Genomic DNA, 15,771 nt, shown 5'->3' with positions numbered 1-15,771 from the left:
AACCAAGCTTATGACCGACATGCATACCAGCACAGTGAAGAATGTCATTCAATGAACAGGCACACCCGTGGTACTGTGTCCCACATTACAGAACAGTGCTGAGGGTCAGGACTCCTGCACAGGCATGTTCTCTACGACAGACCTTTAGATGCTATGATATATTATACAGCACATTGGAAGCTAGTTATGCACAGGGGTGTTAAGAGGATAGAGTTTTAACGTTATCCAAGTGTTAAATGTTTATAATTCAGTCTAGAAATACTCAAATAAACTAAATAAATTCAGTTCAGATTTTTTTCTGACCTAGACCTAACCCTAACCTTATAAGACTTCTAGTGGAAGAGTTTGTCATTGAGTTTTTTCTTTGTTTCTATTAGGATTTCTAAATGAGGCACTCCTGAGTGTTTTATAGTTTATATGTGTTGGCTACGGTATTTAGACAGTAGTACCTCCACAATGTGAGGTGACTTACTTAGTGTTCAGTCTATTCCATATACACATTAGGACAGAAATACTCTGATTCACATTGATACTGCAGTCATTCATTCTAAACTCAATGGATTGCTTCTTAATATGGGATATTTGAGTGGTTATCAGCCTTGCAATAATGTTAAAGACTAATCGTTTGAACGTTCAGGAAAATAAACCCATTCTGACACCACCATTATTATGCAATCCAGTTAGATATCAAATACAGTATCAAGTTTATTACGAAATTATTATTATTATTATTTATTTCTTAGCAAACGCCCTTATCCAGGGCGACTTACAATTGTTACAAGATATCACATTATACATTGTTTCACATTATACAGATATCACATTATTTTACATACAATTTCCCATTTATACAGTTGGGTTTTTACTGGAGCAATCTAGGTAAAGTACCTTGCTCAAGGGTACAGCAGCAGTGTCCCCCACCTGGGATTAAACCCACAACCCGGAGGGTCAAGAGTCCAGAGCCCTAACCACTACTCCACACTGCTGCCCTGAAATCCTTCCAGTAGTCGCTACGAGAGTCGAGTCAAATACATGGTGCAATGGTGTCAAGAAATAATAGTGAACTGAAATCATACCTTTTTTAAATGGTATTGCTTTTTCTTAATGCTGTATTTATTATAGTGATAACATTTAATAGGGAACTATACCTTCAGCCTTCTGTACTGCAGCTGTTCCTGTGCTGGTGTTGTTTCTATGGATTACGTTTTTAGTTTTTTCAGTCCAGTAGAGGAGGCCATTCAGTCCTTCAGTGCTCATCTGAAATCGTCAATTCGGGTCTTGAAGGATCCCAATAATTCAGCATCAGCAACATAGCTAGGTAACCCATTGCACACCCTCACCCCTGTGTGTCTCACTGTCTATAAAGGTTTTTTTTAAGGTTGAGGAGTGTTTTGAAGGAAGAAAGTAAACTCTAACTCATCTATAAAAGTGCAGATCTGGGTTGCGTTATCTATATAAAACGCTGTGTCGTTCTTTATACTAGTCTTTAAATACCATGCATGTTAATATGTCATGAGGAGAGCTTGTTAAACTCAGTGTCATAGCAACAGCGAGCAGGACCCTGTTCCCTGTCAGTCATTCACCGTACTGCTCGGAATGCAGTTTCAGGTTGTTTCGCTATGGCTAACATGCCTGTCTCAAGGGAGGGTGTGGTTGAAAGCAAACAGTTTAAGTATGTAGTAGTACTAATGTCCTGGAAAATGTGTTTGCCCAAGATAAGGAATGAATACATGTTCATATTTTATTACAGTGACTTTTCTACTGAAAAAGTACAGCATTTTTGGTTGTGTTGTTTGAGTAGACATTTAATTAATTAAATAATATATTAGACAATGGGTCAGAGGTTCTTTACGCCAAAGTTATTATTATTATTATTATTATTTCTTAGCAGACGCCCTTATCCAGGGCGACTTACAATTGTTACAAGATATCACATTATTTTTACATACAATTACCCATTTATATAGTTTTTTTTTTTTTTTTTTTACTGGAGCAATCTAGGTAAAGTACCTTGCTCAAGGGTACAACAGCAGTGTCCCCCACTGGGGATTGAACCCACAACCCTGCGGTCAAGAGTCCAGAGCCCTAACCACTACTCCACACTGCTGCCCCTAAGTCTATTTATTTATTTTTTTTGTATGTGAGGAAATTCAATCTGTAATGTACAAAAATAGCAATAATTGGAAATGAAGTGGATACTTAGGACCAAGGGTAGGAAATACTTCTTCACACAGAGGGGTGAGGGTGTGGAATGGGTTACTGATATCACTAGGATCTTTGAAAGACACACCTTGACAAAAGTTCTGAGATCAATCAGCTACTAGGAACCGGACGAGCACTGATGGGCCGAATGACCTCTCGTTTCATTTTTAAATTACAAATTGTAAAAACCTTCACAAATCTGTCTGAATAAAAGTTCCCCAGCATCTCTCTATGGAGAATGTGCTTGTCTACAGAAACAACACTACTGGCAGCAGTGGCACTGATCATTTGAGCTTTATACCACACAGACGAGTTATGACGACTCAGAACCGCACTGTTGCAGAATTTTGGTCTGTGTGAATTGCCTATACCGTCACAGAGTCATATTTTATGCCGCCTCTGATACCAACTCGTCTTAACTCCAGTGTGAAATGCTATGCCGATACTGAAGCGCTATAGCGGGCGTGGATTGAAAGTCAGCATCCCACGTGACTGCATACCGGACGTGTTGGGTATTTTGGTCGTTGGTGTTACACGCTTTCATTTTTTCAAATACAATGGCTGATCAAGAACGAGGTAGTAATTGTAATACACAAGAAGTTAAGGAATTGTTAACTTTCTGGGCCGATGAGGAGTTGAATTCACAAACAGAAGGGACGTTTCGTGATGCCGTCATTTATGGGCGAATCGCCGACATGATGTGGGAGCGTTGATACAACCGTACCAAAAAACAAGTTATATCTAAAATGATACAACCGTACCAAAAAACAAGTTATATCTAAAATGATACAACCGTACCAAAAAACAAGTTATATCTAAAATGATACAACCGTACCAAAAAACAAGTTATATCTAAAATGATACAACCGTACCAAAAAACAAGTTATATCTAAAATGATACAACCGTACCAAAAAACAAGTTATATCTAAAACGATACAACCGTACCAAAAAACAAGTTATATCTAAAACGATACAACCGTACCAAAAAACAAGTTATATCTAAAACGATACAACCGTACCAAAAAACAAGTTATATCTAAAACGATACAACCGTACCAAAAAACAAGTTATATCTAAAACGATACAACCGTACCAAAAAACAAGTTATATCTAAAATGATACAACCGTACCAAAAAACAAGTTATATCTAAAACGATACAACCGTACCAAAAAACAAGTTATATCTAAAACGATACAACCGTACCAAAAAACAAGTTATATCTAAAACGATACAACCGTACCAAAAAACAAGTTATATCTAAAACGATACAACCGTACCAAAAAACAAGTTATATCTAAAATGATACAACCGTACCAAAAAACAAGTTATATCTAAAATGATACAACCGTACCAAAAAACAAGTTATATCTAAAATGATACAACCGTACCAAAAAACAAGTTATATCTAAAATGATACAACCGTACCAAAAAACAAGTTATATCTAAAACGATACAACCGTACCAAAAAACAAGTTATATCTAAAACGATACAACCGTACCAAAAAACAAGTTATATCTAAAATGATACAACCGTACCAAAAAACAAGTTATATCTAAAACGATACAACCGTACCAAAAAACAAGTTATATCTAAAATGATACAACCGTACCAAAAAACAAGTTATATCTAAAATGATACAACCGTACCAAAAAACAAGTTATATCTAAAATGATACAACCGTACCAAAAAACAAGTTATATCTAAAATGATACAACCGTACCAAAAAACAAGTTATATCTAAACGGAAGGCCCTAAAATTAACATACCAGAAAATAAAAGACCACAATAATATTAATAATGCTTCCCCACTTAAATATTTTGATTTAAATTGTCCACACATTAATAGAGAGGACAAAGCGAGCACAGGAAAGTTTACAGTACACTACAGTTCTCTTTCTTTTGAATATATTGTATTGCCTTCTTAGCAAAATAAAACATGTAACTTACATTGTGCCTGAAGTGCCTGCAATTTGACACTTAGCAGGTTGTTACACTGTGTAACATACAATTTAACGCAAACAAAATACAGTCAAATGTACCTCTCTGACAAACGACTGAGCCTTTTTGTTTTGTGATTTTGTTTGGTTTCCGTTGCCATGAAAACGATCTGTTGACTGACAGGTTTGAAAGTTGTACTCGCATGATCCCTTTGGCTGTGTGAAAGGGTTATGACGGTATTATACCGGCATAGACTGCAAGTTGCCCTGGATAAGGGCGTCTGCTAAGAAATAAACAATAGATTGTGCTTCATGCTGTGTGAATGGGTATTTTAAATGACTTTTTAAACGTCTCCTTGTGTGAAAGGGGTATTGGATAGCATTACCATAAGAGAAGCAGAGCAATGTGGAACAAAGCATTGCAAAGACCAGCAAGGTATGGGAAAGCATAGTTTACTGTAGTGTGGCATGGTTTGCAATATGCTTTACCATTCCTCTATGTGCATTACAATGTGTATCTATGCTGTAACATGCTTCCACTATGCTTTTTATATTTATCTACATTTAGATTACCCAATTATTTTACCCTGATTCTCTCCCCAGTCATTCCCCCTCACCGCAGCAATTTCCCACACAGTCAGGAGAACTGATGGTTCAGTGAACGTCCTCCGATCCCACGACTGAGCCAGCTTCCTCTTCTACACCCAGGAACCCGAGAGCAGATGTCAGCAAGCTACCGGACAGCCCTGTAGGTGTCCATCTGAGCTTATTAGGCGCCTGGCCGGTAAGGTCCACTATAGCGAGATGAGGAGAAACAGTCCTGCTGGTTTTGACTCCATAACCAACGGGAGCTCCAGAGCCAATGCAACGCTCCCTCTGGAAATCCCCTGCGAACACCACCGACTTTGCACAGTCAGGACAGGAACCTGCGCTCCCCTGACTGTGACTCCCCCTGCACACCACGCAGCCGTGCCTTTACCAGGGGAGACCCTCGGGGACCCCTGCGCTCCCCTGACTGTATGACTCCCCCTGCACACCATGCGGCCATGCCTTTACCAGGGGAGACCCTCGGGGACCCCTGCGCTCTCCTGACTGCCTGACTGTGTGACTCCCCCCTGCACACCATGCGGCCATGCCTTTACCAGGGGAGACCCTCGGGGACCCCTGCGCTCTCCTGACTGTGTGACTCCCCCCTGCACACCACGCGGCCGTGCCTTTACCAGGGGAGACCCTCGGGGACCCCTGCGCTCTCCTGACTGTGTGACTCCCCCCTGCACACCACGCGGCCGTGCCTTTACCAGGGGAGACCCTCGGAAACACCAGCTGATCTCACTGAATGGACTGTACTGTGGCGAGGATGGTCACCGAGCTAAAACTGTACCTTACAAGCAATAACTGGAATACAACGGTCTGGAACATAATGAAAGTTTGGGAACATGAAGAGCCCATCAAGACCATTCACCCACATGCCCCAGAGGAGCCTACATCTCAATAGGACAATAGGAACACAATCACTTTTACAAAAAATACAATTCCTAGGCGTCTGTTTACTACATATTTGTCACAATAGACTTCAAACTGTCACAACAGGACTGCGAAGTGAAATAGTGGTTCTGCCAGTCCTGCTAGATTTTTGTTCCATTTCAGATAACCACAACACATGCAATTCCTGCCTGTTAGTGTGTGTGCCATGCATTTCTCTTTATCTTTGTAATACATGTTTAAATGGATATAGTGTCTCACTTTGCACTACAGAGGAGTACGAATGGAAATCTGGTATGTGAAACACAGTCATGTTTCCCTGCTGGCTGAATGATAACAGAAAGTGAAATGTAATGTCCTGTGCTCTTTCAGGGCATGCAAGAGCTTGAGAAATGGAGGCAGTCTTATTACTACAGTGCAGCCTGGAATCTGTAGTTTTTTTGTGGCAGTTTTAAACAGCACAGAGTTCAACAAATGACTACTGTTCCCACAATGCAAGGTGAAACATTTGAGTACCCACTAACCTTTTTTTTTTTTAAACAAATGGAAGATATTTTAAAACAGTAAAGTATTGTTCTAATTTATACAAATGGAAAGGGAATGTAAACTGAATTTATGAAATGGAAAATGACAAATATTGAAATGGAAATAATTGCACTGAAAATAGGGTTACTATGTGGCTCCAGATTAACCGGACGCTGTGAGACAGAACGGGATTTCAAACTTGCCCCTAAATTGAAATAAATGAAGGTGTAAATGAACCATCCTTAGCTACAATTAAGAATGGTGCTTAAATACCCGCATGCGTGTCAAATAATTGTATTATACTAAGAATGAATAGAGGCCAGTCGCTATTTTTTTCTGTTTGTTAAAATTCAATCGCCCATATTATTCTGCAAATACAATCGCATCATCATCTCATTGCTCTGTCAATAGATTAGCTATTCCTTCATTAAGATCTGATCAGAAGCAGCTGATCAGTGTGACTTGTTTGCTGCGCCCAAGCAATTCCTCCACAGCAGGATTAATCTCAGCAAAGGCGGAGCTCATTTATACGTGAATTACTTTCAATTTAGGGGGAATTTTGAAATCCCGGTCTGTCTCAAAGCGTCCGGTTAATCTGGAGCCATATGGTAACCCTACTGAAAATAATAGTATATGACTTCACAGCACAAGGTCCCACAATCCAGGTTTGAACCCGGGACTCCAGAGGTGAAAGGCTATGCACGAATCCACTGTGGCACCCCTTTCTCTCTATGTAGTTTAATCCTTACTTGCAAAGAGGTCTAATTACTTGGCATAACAGTCAATACTCTACCTTGGATACAACTGCCCCCAATATCCTTTGTGCATTGTGCTGTGCAGTTCAACATCACTAGGCTTTCGAATCAACAGCACTTCCTGTGGCAGTTCCCTTTGAAGAGGTCTAAAGAGACTTGCAGTACACTGTTAATCTCGTGTAAATAAGCCACTGTATTAAGACGTGCAAAGAGCTGCTGATTAAAGAACAAACCTCTTTCTATGAGAGAAAATCCACAGTTGACGTTTATGACCATTTTTTCCATTCATTTTTTAATGCGAGCGCTACACAAAACAAGGCTAAAAAAAACACTGCTGATGTTTTTATGCTCCAGACACATTTCGAAATGCTTTCGATAATGCAGTTCAGATAGGAGGAGAAAGTACATTAACTCCAGTGCAAAGGAGCTGGAGCTGGCGTTGGTCAATGGGTTTATCACAAAATATTGTAATTTCCCGTCGAGCACCAAGAGAAAACAGACAGACAGAGCCCAGGTTTTGGTGCGCTCAGGTCTCTAATTATATGGAAATGTAAAAGTGTGGCAGGAATGTATCCCTAGCAAGGGAGAGGCGCTGTTTTAAATATTACACTGGGCTTTAGAAATGCAGACAAAGACAGAAGAACATAAGACCATTAATCCCATTACTCGCTGCTACTAAACCAAAGCTATCCGGACCCCTAATCCAAATCTCCTGTTGTTTCTGGAGAATGAATCTAATGCCCCCTGTGGCTGTGCTTGCCCACGTTGTGTTCAGCCGAGACTGAGAGGCTGGCTTGTACGGGCCATGGAATCGCAAACAGAACATGTTTTTTTTTTGCTCTTTTGTTTCACATTATACAACCCCAACAGCTTTTTAAAAACGAAGCGCTCCCCAAGACTGCCATGCTGTACAAGCCAATGAAGGGGAAGCTCTGAGGCAGCAACTCCAGCAATGCTCCAGCATGCTGTCAGTGTAGTCTGCTGTAGGAGTAGATCTGCCCTGGATGAGCTGCTACACTGAGGTCCTGGTAGCTCTGTGGACAGAGTGCCTCTGGCCTTGCTGAAATAAGGACTGTCATCCTTGTAAAATATATGTTGCAAAATAAATTAATCTTCGGCTTTCAAGTTTCAACAGAGGAGCACACAGACACACACAACTTCAGTTTTAAGCTCAGCACAATAAAAAATAAAAACAGCAGAAAATCACCAGCAACCCAACCTTAATGCCATCTCTACCAGTGCCATCTCTATACCAGTTAGGTTTGGTTTGATGCACTGGTACATTGTCCTTGGTCATTGTTAATTTGCTTACCAGTTTTCAGTGCAGTCCTTCTTCTCTAGTGATGTATACAACTCTGACAGACACAACCTAAACAAAACAAAAAAGAGATATGTCAGCTTTGGCACATCACAAGATCAATTCATATTGGACCTTTATCACAGTGCTGATCACCCACATAACACTGCAATGGAAACTGCATTTTTCTTTGTATCATTATTAAAGGGGAGTCATGATACTACAGGTTATTAAAATTAACATTTTTAAACATTTTAAAACTTTGGAAAGCCTCTGGTTTAAGATTAGTGCTGTGACAAATATTCAAACATTGCCTGAAATGTATTCGTTGGCAAAAATGACCATGTTATAAAATGTGTCAAAAAGATGTCATGCAAACCAATGCATTACTGATAAGCCTAAAAAAGTGTTACAGCACCTCCTGCAGTGTTTACAAGAACTTGATCGTAGGTAAATAAACTAAGCAGTTACTTTTTTTCAACTTTCTTGGGAACATTCGCCAAAAGAAAGAGATTTTTCTTCTAAAGTTTGCAGTGTATCCAGCTCATGCTCCCTCCTGCAACAATGCTGGCGATTCAAATGAGTGGCGTATGTTGAAAAATGATTTTCATTCAAAAGAACATGGGCCTATAAGATGAACTGCAGTCTGCAGTCTGTTGTTTAGCATTACGAGATTAATATTAAAAGATGATACGGTTTGAAGACGACGCTCACATTAAAAAATGGAAAAAGGGAACAAAAAAAAACTTTAAAATGATAAAAATTGGGCCCATGTACTGTAGGATTTGATACACTTGGAAAACAATGTGGCAAAAAACATGGTCATTTCTGCAAACGTACCTATGGTAGAAAAACTGGCTGCCACGTCTAAGGCAAAATTCCTACTTAATAAACCCTTGTCCTTGGGTTGAAGGCTAAGACTAGCCAAGTTTACACAATGCTTGCGTGAAAACCCCAATTCGTTGTTTTTTCCTGAAATTAACACAAATTTAAACAGCGGTCCCATCCAGGGCATCTCCCTCACAGCAGCAGAGGGCCTGAACATCGCCGGGCAGTGATGTGGATTAATGCTGCTGAACGCGAGCCTGTGCGTGTCTGCCTCGACCCTGACTGAGACAAAGCAGAGAGCCACGAGTACAAGAACACAATGGAGTCAATCCAGGGCCAGCGACGTGACGAGAGCTGACCTGACATACTGGCACCTGCCTTCAGACTGTTAAAATAACACACAACATACATCCAGCACTGTGCTGTCCACAGATCTGAACTCTCCTACACACCCACACATCTAGCACTGCACATCCACAGACCTGGACTCACCTACACACACCCAGCACTGCTCTGTCCACAGACCTGGACACTACTACTGGCATTACTATTGCAAGACATCAGGCCATTACAGATACGGTTATCTTACAACCCCTGCAAGACAACTGCTTGACAAGGCGTTCCAGCTGCACACTTCAATTCATCATCTTCCATTACCAGGCTTCTAATTAAACACCTGTCTAGGCTTTCATGAAGTCAAGTTCTCTTGAGTCAAGTTCTCTTGAGTAGGCTACTGTACTGTGCATCATCTGGGATTATGTAAAACAGATGCAGTACCTGTGTGAGGGGGGGGGGGGGGGGGGGCGGGTGCTCTCTTTGAAGAGTAGACACATTGTTCCCTTTTAGGTTCCAAGTTCAGTTTCAATCAGGAGTTCCATTCATTTCTCCCTATGCGTTACCACTACACTGTTACACCAACTGGACTTCCGCTTCAAGTGATTGTACTGCAGCTGGAACACGTGCTTCTATCACACTGCACATCTGAGACTAGCACAGTGAATGAAAGTGCACGACAGAGAAGGAATTTTTTGGTAAGCTGCAATCACTTTAATTCAGTGCTGCTGTGGAATGCTACAGAAGCCCATATGCTTTGATTTCTTGTTCCAGCGTGCCATACAGCGTTCACTTAGGAAAAGAGGTGCTGGGAGTTAATGCTGTTTCTGGTGTCAAATTCAGCTGTTTAAAAGTGACTCTAGGAAACTGCAGGGGCCAGTGGACAGGGGAGTTAATCAACCACACGTCAAATACATTCATAAGAACATAAGAAAGTTTACAAACGAGAGGAGGCCATTCAGCCCATCTTGCTCGTTTGGGTGTTAGTAGCTTATTGATCCCAGAATCTCATCAAGCAGCTTCTTGAAGGATCCCGGGGTGTCAGCTTCAACAACATTACTGGGGAGTTGGTTCCAGACCCTCACAATTCTCTGTGTAAAAAAGTGCCTCCTATTTTCTGTTCTGGATGCCCTTTTATCTAATCTCCATTTGTGACCCCTGGTCCTTGTTTCTTATTTCAGGTAAAAAAAAACTCCCCTGGGTCGACATTGTCTATACCTTTTAGGATTTTGAATGCTTGAATCAGATCTCCGCCTAGTCTTCTTTGTTCAAGACTGAATAGCCTGTCTGCATACGACATGCCTTTTAAACCCAGTATAATTCTGGTTGCAAATTATCCAGTTTAAAAAAAAAAGAAGGATACAGAAGTTGCCTTAACCACATCACCATTTTTTAAAACGCTACTTGTAACATCCTAATGCTAAAAAACAGAAATGTGCTGTGACAGTGGCAGCCAGCAGCAAGAGCAACATGGCCAGGAGATAGCCAGCAAAGGGCTGAGAAGGCAATGAAAACAAGGCTGATGAGCTGAACACAATTACCCTGACACCAATACAAAGAGGGAGATGCAACAAAGAATTTCAGCCCGATGAGCTGAAAAGATCACAGCTAGGTTACATGGACGGACGCACGGACGCAACCATCGCAACAAACTCACTGATAATAAGAATTATCATTTATCGTATTTAAATCGATTGGTCACCTTGGTGGCCTCGCTGATATATGACATTATAAGCATGGGCATGTTTGAAGTTGTATTAGAAGGCTTTCATGCAAAGCCTGTTGTTTTGTGCGTCTTGCTTTGATAACAACATGCTGTCAATGCATTATTACATTGTGAAGAGTCTACACATTTTGCTTTTCAATACTAAAGTGTTCTCGATGCATCAATTATTGGCAATTCTAACCTGTCCAATATTCGATTAGGAAAATGACTGTACAGTATATCTACATTTATCCTATTTTCTCTTTTTTACTTATATGTACAGCTTCTGATTTTAGGTTTTAACCAATAAAACCCGATAAAACACCCCCAATACAAAAAAAAATGTAATCGGTGGATAGCCAGTAAACACCGGAAAACACTGTAGAAACTGTGGAAATGGTTAATCAATTCACGTTGACTTTACCCTTTTCACATTAAAAAAAAATAAAACCTACAACAAAAATAATAATAAATACATTTCCCTGTGCTGCTGGGCAATGTCCCGCCTTCCTGACTTGTATCTATCATTGATTCGTTCTGAATACTTTAAACCCACCACAACTACTGAGTGACAGCACATTCCTACAATTCTATTGGAGACTCTGCTTGCGAGATTTAAAACGAGATTACAATCAGGATGGAGGCTTATTAACAGGGTTTCAAGCTGTATTACTGTTAAGACACGGAGGATTTCAAACAGAATTGTGGAGAAATGTACAAAAATGCCTACACACAAAAACCCCAGAAGAATGTGCCTGTGACCACAGGGATTTCGTTGTGGAAGACAGCAAAGGAAAGAAGGTACAACTTAAGTGTGCAAGTACTCTCGAGTTACTATACATATTTTGACACACACAAAAAAAAAACGTTCAAGCATTTTGGAAAGTAACCGAAAACACTAATTTCATACAGTATATCAAAAACGAAAGCCCCAAAAAAACGATTTACATAAAACTCAAAAATAGCTAAAAATAAGCACCGAAAAATACAATTAATAAAACCCGAAAAACAGAAGCCCTACTTAAATGACATATTTATATTTTAAAATTTATTTTAATATCCCATCACACACACACACACACACACACACACACACACACACACTAGTCTGGATCCCTGTATGATAAAACACTCAGTCACCTGAGCAGACACACAGCGACACTCTGCAGTGTTGTAGAAAAAAGGTGCGTTTTCATTTCCTGTCACCCTCCTGCTCCTACCCGTGGTGCTGCTGATCCTCACCAAGGACCTAAAACCTGTCATTAAACACAATCCCAAATACAAAGTCCTCTTAATCTCAACACTGTCGCCTTGGCAACCAGCTGAGCCCTGCTCCTGTCCCCTCAGGATCCAGCCTATCCATTTCCAATCCCTGCATTATCTATAAACCCCCAGGGTTTGATTGAAATTGCACTCAAACTATAGTACCAGCAGTATTTTGGAAGCAGTGACTGCAAAAACAAAAGTAAAAGCTTCCGTCCCAGCCAGTGCATTCACTCGGCCAGTGCATTCACTCGGCCAGTGCATTCACTCGCTGTGCCTCCTATACAGGCACACCGGCAATCGATGCTAAGTTGAGTGCACTGGTTTATAAGACAAACTAATAGTTGTGTAGAAATGGTGTAATGTAGTGCAATTTCTCTCTGTGGTATATGAAAATGGTAGAAAAATGGCAAGGTATGTCAATATCAACATTAACAAAATACATTTGTATCAATCTCTAGGAAAGTGCTACACTTCCCTAGTGGTTTCCGGCAGCGGTTTTCAAGCTGTGTAATGCTTCCTACAGTGCTTATAAAAACAACTTTGTTATTATTATTAATTATTGTAATGTGATGTTCCTTATTTAAAACTGGAAAGCTGCGCATAATACAAGGAGAGTACCAATTGAGAATTAAGGTTCTGTTTTGGGCCGCATTTTCGCCTTCTCGTACAATTTAAAAAAAAAATAATTGCTGTAGTTAGCACAACAGCATTAACATTGCAAATGTTTTGCAAAAGTGTTTGTTTTTTTCCTTAATATTCATATCTCTGGCACAAGAAGAATCTATGGGATATACTGTAGGCTACTAACTGCATGAGCTTGTCCACTAACACTGCCCTTCAGTCCTGAGCCTCCTCCAGCTCTTTGCACGTGATCTTTGAGATGTGGGTTACACTTCTATCCCCTACTAGCTATAAAATCTCAATTTCCAGCATGAGAACCAAATTTAAGTGCGTAAAAACTAGGTTCAACTAAAAATACTACATGAAACACGGTCCATAATGTAATTCAAGTTTATGTTTACTGCAGCCCGCTCCACCCATCATTTACACCCCTACCCAAATACGTTCACATGCACCCTGTATTTATTCTCATGTTTTTAATACAATAACGTTTAATACACAAGCCTACTTTGGAGACCTGATACAGAAAACATGATCTTTCTACCAGCAAACTTGAATTAAAAATATTTTTTAAAAATCCTACGTACCGACCTGACCTACCCTGAATCAGGTTACAGCAAACCAACATTTTAAGGGTGTCCGAGTAAAATTCTTTGACAAATGTAAAGATTTCTAGCCAACAAGTCTGTACAGTAGTCAAAAATGTTTTCACATTTCACTGGTACTATACAATAGACAGTAACTGTTGGATAAAAACACATTGATATATTGATGAATGACTCACTAATAAACTCGATAAGTCCATGGCAGGATGTGAGTGTGCGGGTAATGTTCTAATGTCCATTACAAAAAGTGTATTTACAAAAAGTCCTTAATTAAATATAACACTCCCCTCTTCCCAGCAATGTCACTGAGGGAACTGCAGTTAGTTTGAGTTCCCAAAACCAATAAAACAATAAATACAGTGCACACAAGTGCTGTGGGGGGTGTGCAAGTCAGGTGCTGTGAGTGATGGGACAGGTTGCAGTGCTGTGGAGGTGCAGATGCTCCAGGTGGTCGTGCTGGGACAGGTTGCAGTGCTGTGGAGGTGCAGGTGCTCCAGGTGGTCGTGCTGGGACAGGTTGCAGTGCTGTGGAGGTGCAGGTGCTCCAGGTGGTCGTACTGGGACAGGCTGCAGTGCTGTGGAGGTGCAGGTGCTCCAGGTGGTCGTGCTGGGACAGGCTGCAGTGCTGTGGAGGTGCAGGTGCTCCAGGTGGTCATGCTGGCTCCAAAGCTTCAGCTCCCGAACCCATCTCTGTCTGCTCACACAAACACAGCGCTCTGCTGTGAAGGCGTACCACCATCCTTACTCGGTGCCCTCCCAGATCGGGAGGTAGATTTACAGTTCGGATTCACTCTGTCCCGTTCACAGACCATTCCAGTACATGTTGATGAAATTCCAGATGGTTATACTCCAAGCAGTCTTCAAAACTCTTAAAACTAAACCCATCCAAAACAACCGAAGACATGTAACTATTTTTTTTTTTTAACTAAGGTTTCGTTGCTTCCTTGCTAGCTTCAGGGATGAAAGAGTCAGCATCGGGTCACGTGTCATCATTCTCAGTATCGGAGCTTGCGAAGATCAGGCTGTAGAACCAGTTTATTCTAAACCACGACGGATTTTACTTTAATAACAGGCTTAGGAAAGAAAGCATTGCTGCTTGAAGAAAGTGCAACTGTATGAACTGAACAAACACAAGACTTCTCTTTTTTCACCCGGCTGGTTACAAAAATATTCAAACATACCATACATACAACTACAGCTCTGGCTGGGCTCACGCAGCTTCTTTTTTTTAAAATTTAAAAATCATATTTTTAAAACCTTCTTTTTTCCCCCTTTCGACAGAACTAACTGAACTTTAGTAAGTCGATATATTCAGTAAAATTTGTGTATTATAATGAAATCCCTAAATGTATTTACAAAACATAGCAATACAAGATACAGCTGTACTGTAGGTCTATTAGCTTTTGAACCCAATTTGTTTGCACATCATTTTGCAAACTGAGTTAATTAATAACAATAATTAATAACTTTTCTCGTTGCGTGCGACGTCAGTAGCAAGACTCGGCTCTGCAGTGGAAAAATAACCCAGGCTCCGCTTAACCGCACCTTGAGGAATTGGTACAGGCTTCTGCATGGCTGTACAGAGGAAAAGAGGCATCAATGAACACGCACGCTAATATCAGTCCGATCCAAGACTACTTGATAGTAAGAGGTGCGCATTCACTGAAGTGCTGGGGGCAAGCATTGGAATATTCAAACAAACACGGCTTTTTCCATTTTCGTATTCGAATCTACACATGGATCAAAAGGTTGCCAAAGGAAACCAATACATGAATCTGCAGTAAGTAACACACGTTCTACTGAGTGCTTCTTCCCTTTCTATAATAATTTGAGGTCCTGTGTTGATAGATAGATAGAGATGGATAGAGAGATAGATAGATAGATAAAGGGATAGAGAGATAAATAGATAGATAGATAGATAGATAGAGATAGATAGATAGATATTATAAAAGCAAAGTGAAGAGACGAAAAAAGGCAAGCTTCATCCTGCATCCATTACTGCACCACGTTGTACCAATGGTACAATTATCTTCTTGTGTGGTTTTTGCAACAACCACAACCCTATAATATGCATGGGGGTGGAGGGGTCACATTCTTAAATAGTTCATAGCAATGTCAGTATATATTTTAAAAAAAAAAACGATAATGTGTTTAAACTCATCTTAACATTTGACTTTAGCTCTTTGTGCTGCTGGCCTCCCTCAGCACACGCT

At 40.4% G+C, this 15,771-nt stretch overlaps 1 protein-coding gene across 2 annotated transcripts in view; it reads right to left on the bottom strand.

Annotated features, from left to right (window-relative positions):
* Positions 1 to 15,771, bottom strand: part of LOC117396849 (signal-induced proliferation-associated 1-like protein 3) — a 125,311-nt gene that overhangs the window by 81,211 nt on the left and 28,329 nt on the right. For both annotated transcript variants that reach the window (XM_059004509.1, XM_059004510.1), the window contains exon 2: positions 8,217 to 8,273. The gene's annotated coding sequence lies outside the window, so the exon portion shown is untranslated. The remainder of the gene's footprint in view (positions 1 to 8,216; positions 8,274 to 15,771) is intronic.

This window comes from Acipenser ruthenus, chromosome 30 (assembly GCF_902713425.1).
Source record: "Acipenser ruthenus chromosome 30, fAciRut3.2 maternal haplotype, whole genome shotgun sequence".
In the NCBI taxonomy this organism is placed as follows: domain Eukaryota; kingdom Metazoa; phylum Chordata; class Actinopteri; order Acipenseriformes; family Acipenseridae; genus Acipenser; species Acipenser ruthenus.
Note: the sequence above shows the minus strand (reverse complement) of the source record. Positions and strands in the feature narration are given on the sequence as shown.